The 9,498-nt window shown below is 46.3% G+C and overlaps 1 long non-coding RNA gene across 1 annotated transcript; it reads left to right on the forward strand.

Moving 5' to 3' along the window:
- Positions 1-2,705: 2,705 nt before the first annotated feature.
- LOC109492431 lies at positions 2,706-8,836 on the forward strand. The gene is made up of 4 exons (XR_002146285.3): positions 2,706-2,997; positions 3,253-3,357; positions 8,387-8,542; positions 8,736-8,836. It is a non-coding gene; the product is annotated as an uncharacterized LOC109492431 (long non-coding RNA).
- The last annotated feature ends 662 nt before the right edge of the window (positions 8,837-9,498 follow it).

Raw genomic sequence — 9,498 nt, forward strand, 5'->3', positions numbered from 1 at the left:
TATCCTTTGTAATAGTAAAATTTATAATAAGTATAGATATATGTAGATTTTTTCCCCCAGAAAGATAGTTGTTAGACATTTACCAATATGCCTCTGAATTCATCTACATGACATATTTTGCAAGGAGCAGTAATTCATTTATTTCCACTTGCTGCATGGTATTATACTGCCCGATTATTTTGCCATGTTTTTATCCATTCTACTGTTGATTAATGTTTGGATGATTTCTGGTTTTAGATTTAACAAATAATGCTCTTGAAACATTCTTGTTTCAAGTAGACATCTGTACTCATTTTTATTATGTATGATATTAGCTGCTTATTGCTTGTACTATAAATTAGCACAAATTTAGTGCCTTAAAACAACAAAAGTTGGGGTGCCTGGGTGGCTCAGTCGGTTGAGCGTCCGACTTCAGCTCAGGTCACGATCTCACGGTCCCTGAGTTCGAGCCCCGCGTTGGGCTCTGGGCTGATGGCTCAGAGCCTGGAGCCTGCTTCCGATTCTGTGTCTCCCTCTCTCTCTGCCCCTCCCCCGTTCGTGCTCTGTCTCTCTCTGTCTCAAAAATAAATAAACGTTAAAAAAAAAATTTAAAAAACAACAACAAAAGTTTATTATGTTACAATTCTGGAGATCAGAAGCCCAAAATGGGTTTCATTGGGCTAAAATCAAGGTTTGGGCAGGAATGCATTGCTTCTGGAGAGTCCAGGGGACAATCTGTCAGCCTCTTGAAGCTTCTAGATACCTCCCATGTTTCCTTGACCTATGGCCCCTTTCAGCCAGCAATCCAATCCCTGCTTCAATAGTCACAGCTCTTCCTCCAAATCTGACCCCCTGTTCCCTCCTGTAAGGACCCATGTATTAGACTGAGCCCATGTGGATAATCCAGGATAATCCCCCCATCTCACGATCCTCAATTTACTCACAGCTGCAAACTCCCTGTTGCCATGTAAGGTAATCTAATCACCGGTATCGGAGATTAGGACTTGCACATCTTTGGGGGGGGGGTCTTTTTTCTGCTTGACACAGACATATTCTAAAAGTGAAATTTGCTGCCCTGTAAAATATGCCTATATTCAGCTTTAGATAATACTGCCCCGTCATTCCCCCAAGTGGTCCCAATTTACCTTCTGGAAAAATATCAGAGTATTTCAGTTACACTGCATTTTTGCTTGATGGTGTCAGTCTTCTTCATTTGGGTCGTTTCAGTGGATTAGTATCAGAACCTTACTGTAGTTTTAGCATTTTCCTTATGACTAGAGCAGATTTTCATAGGCTTATCAACTCTTCGAATGTCCTCTACTGTGAAGTTCTTGGTTGAGTCCACTCTGCCCATTTTGATATTGGTTTGATATTGGATTGTTTGATCTTTTATTTTCTTTTGCCGTCATCTCAAATACTTTTTATATGAAAATAGAACTCATTTAGTTAATCACTCTGTTCTCATTTCTTTTTTTGAATGCGAGTATAATTAACATACAGTGTTGGGGCGCCTGGGTGGCTCAGTCGGTTGAGCGTCTGACTTCGGCTCAGGTCATGATCTTGCGGTTCTTGAGTTTGAGCCCTGCATCGGGCTGTCTGCTGTTAGCACAGAGCCCCCTTCGGATCCTCTGTCTCCCTCTCTCTCTGCCCCTCCCCTGATCTCTCCCTCTCTTTCAAAAATAAACAAACATGAAAAGAAAAAAGATAAAAAGCATTCTTTCCCTTCATCTTTGCATTATTGTGTGTGTGTTTATTTTTAACTGAGTACTGGACTTTGAGCATAAAAATTCTGAGGGATAATTTGAGGCTTTGAATTATTTAATCTTTTTTCCAGGAAGGATTAGTTTTTATGCTGCAGACAGATCAGGGCAGATTATCCCAATCCAATCAAGGGTGGAGCTGATTGGAAGCGAGACCTTCACTCTTGGGAAAGCAGGTATATTTCCAGGTTTCCCTTCCTTCCGTGGTATAGCCCTCTGGGGTCCCAAATGCATCCCCTGGTGGTTTACCAGGGACTCTCCTTTTTGGTGGGTCATAATATTTGTCTCTCCGGCCCCATGGAAGCACTGGAAACTTTGCTCAGTTTCTCAGCCTTTTCGCTGCTTTTTCTTTTAGCCTCCCAGCCTCCTAGCTGTGAGTTTAGAACTAACAAAGGACTCCAGAAGAAAAGTATGGGTCAAGGTCAACTGGCTCAAAAGGACACGGTAGCCCTCCAGCCAAAACAGAGGTTTATGGTGGTCAGGTGATGATTGGAGCCTAACAGTGAGCCCATTCTGTGCCTACTTCTCCAGTTCCTGAATACTTGGCAACAAGGGACATTGTAGTAGGAAATGCTAAACAGAAATCCCTGGAATTTCCCCTCCTTACCACAATAGTAAGCCAGAAGCAATACTGTACTCCTGGTGGATTACAGAGATTACTACCACCGTCAAAGGCTTGAAAGGGGAGGGATCACTATCACACCCCCACTTAACTCACCAATCTGGCCTGTGTAGAAGCCACGTGGACCCTCGAGAAGGACTGGGGATCATCCTAAACTAAATCAAGTGGTAAGACTCCACATGGAGCTGCCGAACCCAGGGTAACATCATTACTGGAGCAAATCAGCATAACTCCGGGCACTTGGTCTGCCATTATTGGGCCAATGGTGTGACGTCACGGTGTTGTCTCGGGGCCACATCGGTTGCCCTGCTTTCTGCCATAATGTAGTCTGCAGGGATCCTCATCATCTTGACATTCCACAAAACATCACACAGGCCCACCACGCTGATGACAGTATGCTGATCAGCTGAAGTGATCGATCCCAATTAGCTGGGTAAATTGGGCTGCTGCTGTACAACAGAGGCACACAGGACTCTGTCTGGGAGCCAGGGGGCTTCACTGAATCTTCTCTTAGTACTACATGGCCAACAGTAAAGATTAATGGAAAAGTACATAGCAACAACAACAACAACAACAACAACAAAAAGGCAAGACAACCGGGCCTTTTGAGAATGAAGATCTGGGTCACTATACCAGGTAAAGGATCCTGAGAAGCTGAAGTGTTAGCAGGGAGGGCAAGAAAGATATGAAGTGGGCAGTGGAAGAAGATAGCCGAAGATAGCACAACCATGTGACCACTTATAGAAATGAATTCTGTGGAAGCTTTGCGTATTTTTTTCTGCGCTTGTTGTGTGCCTATGTTTTTTGGCATCTACCAGCCCTCTTCTTCTCTTGTATCCTTCCCATTTTAATTTTTTATACAAGTTGTTGGAAGTCAGCTTTATCATTTAGTCTTTAGGTAACAGAACGTTCCATGGGACGATGACTAAATTTGAAGATTTAGCCAGCGGTGGATACAAGAACTCTTGGGAGTCTGTGTCTTCTCTTGAGGGAAAGGTGAGAACTTCTCTTACAAGGAGGAATACCATATCTTCCTACCGAGAAACACTGAGTTGTTTCGGTTTTGTATGAAAGTCACACGTGGGCAAAAGGGTGCATGAGGAAGCCAAGTAGTCCCAAGGCTGAGGCGGCCGGGTACCCACTTCTAGCCTCTCAGCTCCACATTCACCCTTCAGTACCTGCTCGGCAGTAATGGACACAGCTCTTGAAGCTTTCCTCTTTTTACGGTGACTGTGATGTTAAGCTTTGTCAGTAGAGGGCACTGGAAGAAAGCCTTTCTCCTTAGTTCCAGTTGCTGGGTGTTGCTTTTGCGTGTTCCTCCCACACTGCCCACCAAGGTGTTCATGTGGAAACATCAGTGGTGCTCTGCCCCAGCCACATGCCCCGAGCATGAGCCCCTTGGAGACTTTGCTATTCTGGTTGGGTCCCAGGGATCATCTTTGTGTCCTTCCTGACACAGACACTGCACGACAGGCCTGGAGACTACTGTGGGGCCTCAATTCCCTCTGTGTGCTCACCTCCAGCCTCGGCTCACTTGTGCCCAGAGACCTGTTTTCTGCTTACCTGGGGACTGTGGGCTGGCTCTGGCCCAGGAGCCCAGCTGACTTCTCTGCCATCTGGGAACTGCAACCACACCTTCTCCAATGAGGAGGCCCCCTTCCATGTTTGCCTCTCCAAGGGGACTCTCCCTCAGCCCCTGGGGGACCCTCTTCCATTTTCTTTACATCAGGGGACTCTCTCTCAGCCCCTGGAGGACTCTCTTCCATTTTCTTCACATCATTGTAGTTACTTTCCTGAAATAGTTTAATAATCCTTTATACTAAACGCCCTGATTTTACATTTTATTTATTTTTGAGAGACAGAGAGAGGCAGAGCACAAGTCGGGGAGGGGCAGAGAGAGAAGGAGACACAGAATCCGAAGCAGGCTCCAGGCTCCGAGCTGTCAGCACAGAGCCCGACGCGGGGCTCAAATTCACAAACCGCGAGATCATGACCTGAGCCGAAGTCAGACGCTTAACCGACTGAGCCACCCAGACGCCCTTAAACGTCCTGATTTTAAATTACTAGGTGGTTTCTGTCTTGGTGATTGGACCCAAACTGATGTGCCGGGTGATAATGAAGGGAAGCCCCCAAATATTAGCAGGCAGGTGGCCGACCAATCAATTAGTTCAGACTGGAACAGGAAGCCAGAGGCCTGTGGAAGGGATGTGGCTAGAACGGATAGATTTTCTCATCACACAGATAATGTAATTGAAAGGCTGTGGAGGGCATGGGAAAAATTGTCTACCCATACATAGAATCATAAGAATATTAAAATTTATTTGATGAGGTGGAAAATTTTTCTGTGAGGCTGTGGGAAAAGTGAGAACCTGAGCTACAGGTACCTCAAAGCCTAAGCAAAAATGAAAATCATGCAACTGTTTAACCCAGAATTAACAATTAATTATACAGGAGAGGAGGGGCCCCCGGGGGGCTCAGCTGGTCCAGTGTCCAACTCGATCTCTGCTTGGGTCGTGATCTCATGGTTCATGAGACTGAGCCCTGTGTTGGGCTCTGCGACGACACTGTGGAGCCTGCTTGGGATTCTCTCTCTCTCTCCCCTCTCTCTCTCTCCCTCTCTGCCCCTCCCCCGCTTCCTCTCTGTCTCAAAATAAATAAATAAACCTAAAAACATTATAGAGGAGAGGAAATACAGTCATAATATGCTACCTGGATGTGGAGTTAATAATATTTATGAAGTAGGGAGCACCTGGGTGGCTCAGTCGGTTAAGCGTCCAACTTTGGCTCAGGTCATGATCTCGCGGTCTGGTCTGTGAGTTCGAGCCCCGTGTCGGGCTCTGTGCCGACAGCTCGGAGCCTGGACCCTGCTTCAGATTCTGTGTCTTCCTCTCTCTCTGCCTCACTCCTGCTCATGCTCTGTCGCTCTGTCTCTCAAAAATAAACATTAAAAAAAATTTTTTTTAAAAACCCAATGTTTATGAAGTAATAATTACAATGATTCAATCCACACTGTGTTAAACCTGTGGTCGAAAGGGAGGGGGAAGGAAGCACAGGTGTCGATAAAGCGATATAAGAAGCTAAGTCTTCGGTCTAATATAAAAAACAGATTATACTTATAATTGATAAACGAAATTTCGGTCTAAGCATAAAAAAACAGAAACATAAAGTTAAGCATCTTAACTTAAGCATAAAACAAATAATAGTGGGTGCTCGTTTTAGGCAGAGACTACCCCTGATCCTTTTCTGTTACAAACGATTCAGCGTTATTTGACATTTTAACGATGTGCGCATCTTACGCAAACTTATTTCAGAGGCAATATTGATTTGGGAGGACAGATGAGAACGTTCTTGGGTCAGGAGACGGTAAAGAGGAGGCACTCTTACAGGTTTGAAAGGTCCCCCGATAGAATTCTAACAATGCATTTGCGATTGATCTTGGAAGAAAAGGGGGTGGTACCTAGCGAATAAACCCCCCACTGCAGAGAGCATAGCACTGAGCCAACGGTTCTGAAGACAGCATGCAAACAATGGAAACATGGCCGGTGCCACGCACAAAGGGAAAAGAACAGTCCAGACACGTGGGAGTAACAGCAGGAAGCAGGTCTCAGCGCCAGAGGGTTTGTTCAGGGGAATAAAATAGCTGAGGCAAACCCAAGGGACCTTTAAAGCTTGTTTCGTTTTATTTAATAACGTGGGCGTTGTAAGATCAATTCTTCGATAAGAGCTGCCATTCAAGAGGACATATGCCGAGAGATCACAGGAAACGTGAACTGGTGACAACAACACGGAACACGACTCCCCCGCTGTTGGTAAGAACCGGGCAAAGGGGCCCTTCCGTTTTGGAAAGGTTAAGTCCATGCGTCTGAAACTTTAACGTGAAGATCACCCGAGGTCCTGTTGACATTGCGGATGTGTCTTCGGAAAGTCGTTGGAGATTCTGAATTTCTAACGCGTTCCCCGATGGTGCCACTCTCTTAATATCAAGAGTCTAAGCCACTCCGGGTCAGCCCTGCAACCAATCACTTAAAAAAAAAAAAACAAGCAAGTTAAGAAACTACACCAAGAGTCTTTACAAACTCCTTCCCATCAAGGAAGACCACACAGATGAGAAAATCACCATCCCCTGCAGTGCTGTCAATGGTGATGGCTGCACGGGGTCAGCGAGAACCAGTCACTTAGAAGATTTTTCTTCCCCCTCGATGGCCTTGCTCGACAGGTAGGTCCGGAAAGGGCACCAGGTATTTGATGATTTCTCACGACATGCTTATGGGCTGTGCAAAGAAATATGGATTATATGCTGTTTATAATTAAGTGGAGAAGTCACTGGTTTAATAACCATACCCGAGTGTATTGATTCATTGACGGATGTCCGCTTCAAGGGAGGTTTTAAAGGAGCTGTGGGCACAGCTCTTTCATGTTCAACAGCATCCGTCACGATCGGTGTGAAACGGGATGTAAAAGGTGTACAGAGGGTCTCCCCTGCGAAGTCACAGAAAGACCGACACACACAGACTTAGGCAAAAAAGGAATGTATTGGCTCGTTAATTTTCTCAGTTTTTTTTTTATTATGGTGAGATGCACGTAATGAAGAATTTACTATCTTAACCATTTCTAAGTGTATACCTTCCACGGTATTTCATACGTTCGTAAGGTTGTGCTGCCATCGCCCCGTCTCCAGAACTCTTTGCATCTGGTAAGACTGAAACTCCATGCTCCTGAAACACTAACTCCCCATTCCTTCCTCTCCCCCAAGACCCTGGAAAGCACCACTTTCTGTTCTATCTTTATGATTTTGACTACTCTAAGAATAAGTGGAATCACACAATATTTGGTTTTTCGTGACTGGCTTATTTCCCTCAGCATAATGTCCTCAAGGTTCATCCATGTTTGGTTTTTTTTTTTAAGTTTATTTATTTATTTTGAGAGAGAAGAGGGAGAGAGAGAGAGAGTGCGCACAAGCAGGGGAGGGGCGGAGAGAGAGAGAGAGGGAGAGAGAGAATCCCCAGCAGGCTCCGCCTGTCAGTGCTCACAAACCCGTGAGATCGTGACCTGAGCCAAAACCAAGAGTCGGACGCTTAACCAACGAAGCCACCCGGGCGCCCCGAGATTCATCCATGTTGTTAGCCTGTGTCCGACTTTCCTTTCTTCTCAAGGCTGAACAAGATTCCGTTAGATGTATAGACCACATTTCGCTTGTCCATTCACCCATCAGTGGACACTTGGATTGCTTCTGGTAGAGTGGGCAGTTCGACATGAGAGAATGGCGGTGATAAATATGTGACACATGAGGAGCCTGAGGGCACAGCATCCTGACTTTGTGGCTTTTAAGCGTCTTGGCCTATGGCTTCCCCCACCCCGGGGCTAACAGACCAAGAGCCACAGACGCGGAACACAGATGCGCCCTCCTCTTCAACCGCTACCCCAGGGTAACCTACAGCTTCATTAGAATGTATTTTCATTGTGGTTTCAACCTCCCCTTCCCCACCTCTGCAGCACTGGGTAAGATGGCCACGAGGGTTCCAGCAAGAACCTTGTGGGGCCAAGCTCCCCACCTCCCAACCAGTAGGAGGTGTCCCTTTGATGACCAGAAACAACCTCAGTGGGAGACCGCCCTAGCTATGACCCACAACCTATGTGAACATGAAAAGAAAAGACATCCGTGGGGCGCCTGGGTGGCTCAGTCGGTTAAGCATCCGACTTCGGCTCAGGTCATGATCTCGCGGTTCGTGGGTTCGAGCCCCGCGGCGGGCTCTGGGCTGTTAGCTCGGAGCCTGGAGCCTGCTTCGGATTCTGTGTCTCCCTCTCTCTCTGCCCCTCCCCTGCTCATGCTCTGTCTCTCTCTGTCTCAAAAATAAATTAATTAATTTTAAAAACATTAAAAAAAAAAAAAAAGAAAAGTAAGACATCCCTAAACCCGGTGCAATGGCCACTTTTGAAACCTGCCCACTCTCCCACCTTGGGAGTGTACCATCCTTAATAAACTGCTTTGTGCTCACTACCTTCCTCCTGGTCATCTTTGCTCCAGCACAGATCCTCATGGAATTCTCTCGAGGGGAATCCAAGGACGGAGGCCGCCATCGGCACAACACAGCCTCTCCTACCGGTAACACTGCGACCTTTGGCTCTTGTGATTCATGCCGCTACGAACGTCTACCCAGAAGCGTAATTGCTAGATCGCATGGTATTTCTATTTTTAATTTTTGGGGGGGGGGTAAATGCCACTCTGTATGGCCACGGTATACCCAGTGACTACACCCAGTGGAACCTAATAACGTGGTTAACTCTGGAAATCAGATTCTCTCCCTCCCCCAGGGCCTTCTGGCTTTTCTTATCGATTTTACTTCCTGCTTGTGATTTTTCTTTTCTTGTTGTAGGCTGTCTCTGTGCTGAGGACCAGCCTGAAATGTAAACTTCGGGTCTTCTCGGAGATCTTTTCCAAGCCTTTCCCTGGGCAAGTACAATCACTTTCTGATTTTCCCCGTGTATGTAGTTGCTTCTGAATGTTCCAGTCTTTAACATCTGGCTCCCAAAAGGAGAAATAGGGAAAAATGAAGGGAAGGGTAGCAACGGCACCAGCTTTTTAAATCTCCAAGAAGTCACTTGAGCCAGATAGGGTCCCCGGGGGGATCACTTGCCGCAGTGAGGACAGGTACAAAGCAATGACTGCCTGCTTCTTTGTCTGCACGTCTGTGATCAGAAGCAGCCACCAGCAACCTGATATTTGGAGTACTGGGTCCTTTTTGTCCCCCCCTGGCTCCCACAGGCTCTGAACAGGTGGCTCTGGAAACACACACATGACTGCCTTCCGCAGCGTGGAGGTGGGGGATGGGTAACGCTCCGGTGAAATTAACTGCAATTTACCATTCACGGCTTCCGCGGGAAGTTGCAATCTTTCAATAGTCTGCAGAGTTCCAAAAGAGGTATAATCTGGCAAATTCTGCCAGTGCAATTGTCTTGACGGGAAGACAGATGTCTGGTGCTTTTGACTCCGACACCTTCCCAGACTCCACCCTATTTGGCTTATTACCAATTATTATTATTATTCCCAACGTGATAAGTGTACTCTTTAATCCCCATCACTTAGTTTACCCATCCCTCCACCCCCACCCCCATAATCATCAGTTTGTGCTCTGTAGT

Source organism: Felis catus, chromosome D2 (assembly GCF_018350175.1).
Source record: "Felis catus isolate Fca126 chromosome D2, F.catus_Fca126_mat1.0, whole genome shotgun sequence".
In the NCBI taxonomy this organism is placed as follows: domain Eukaryota; kingdom Metazoa; phylum Chordata; class Mammalia; order Carnivora; family Felidae; genus Felis; species Felis catus.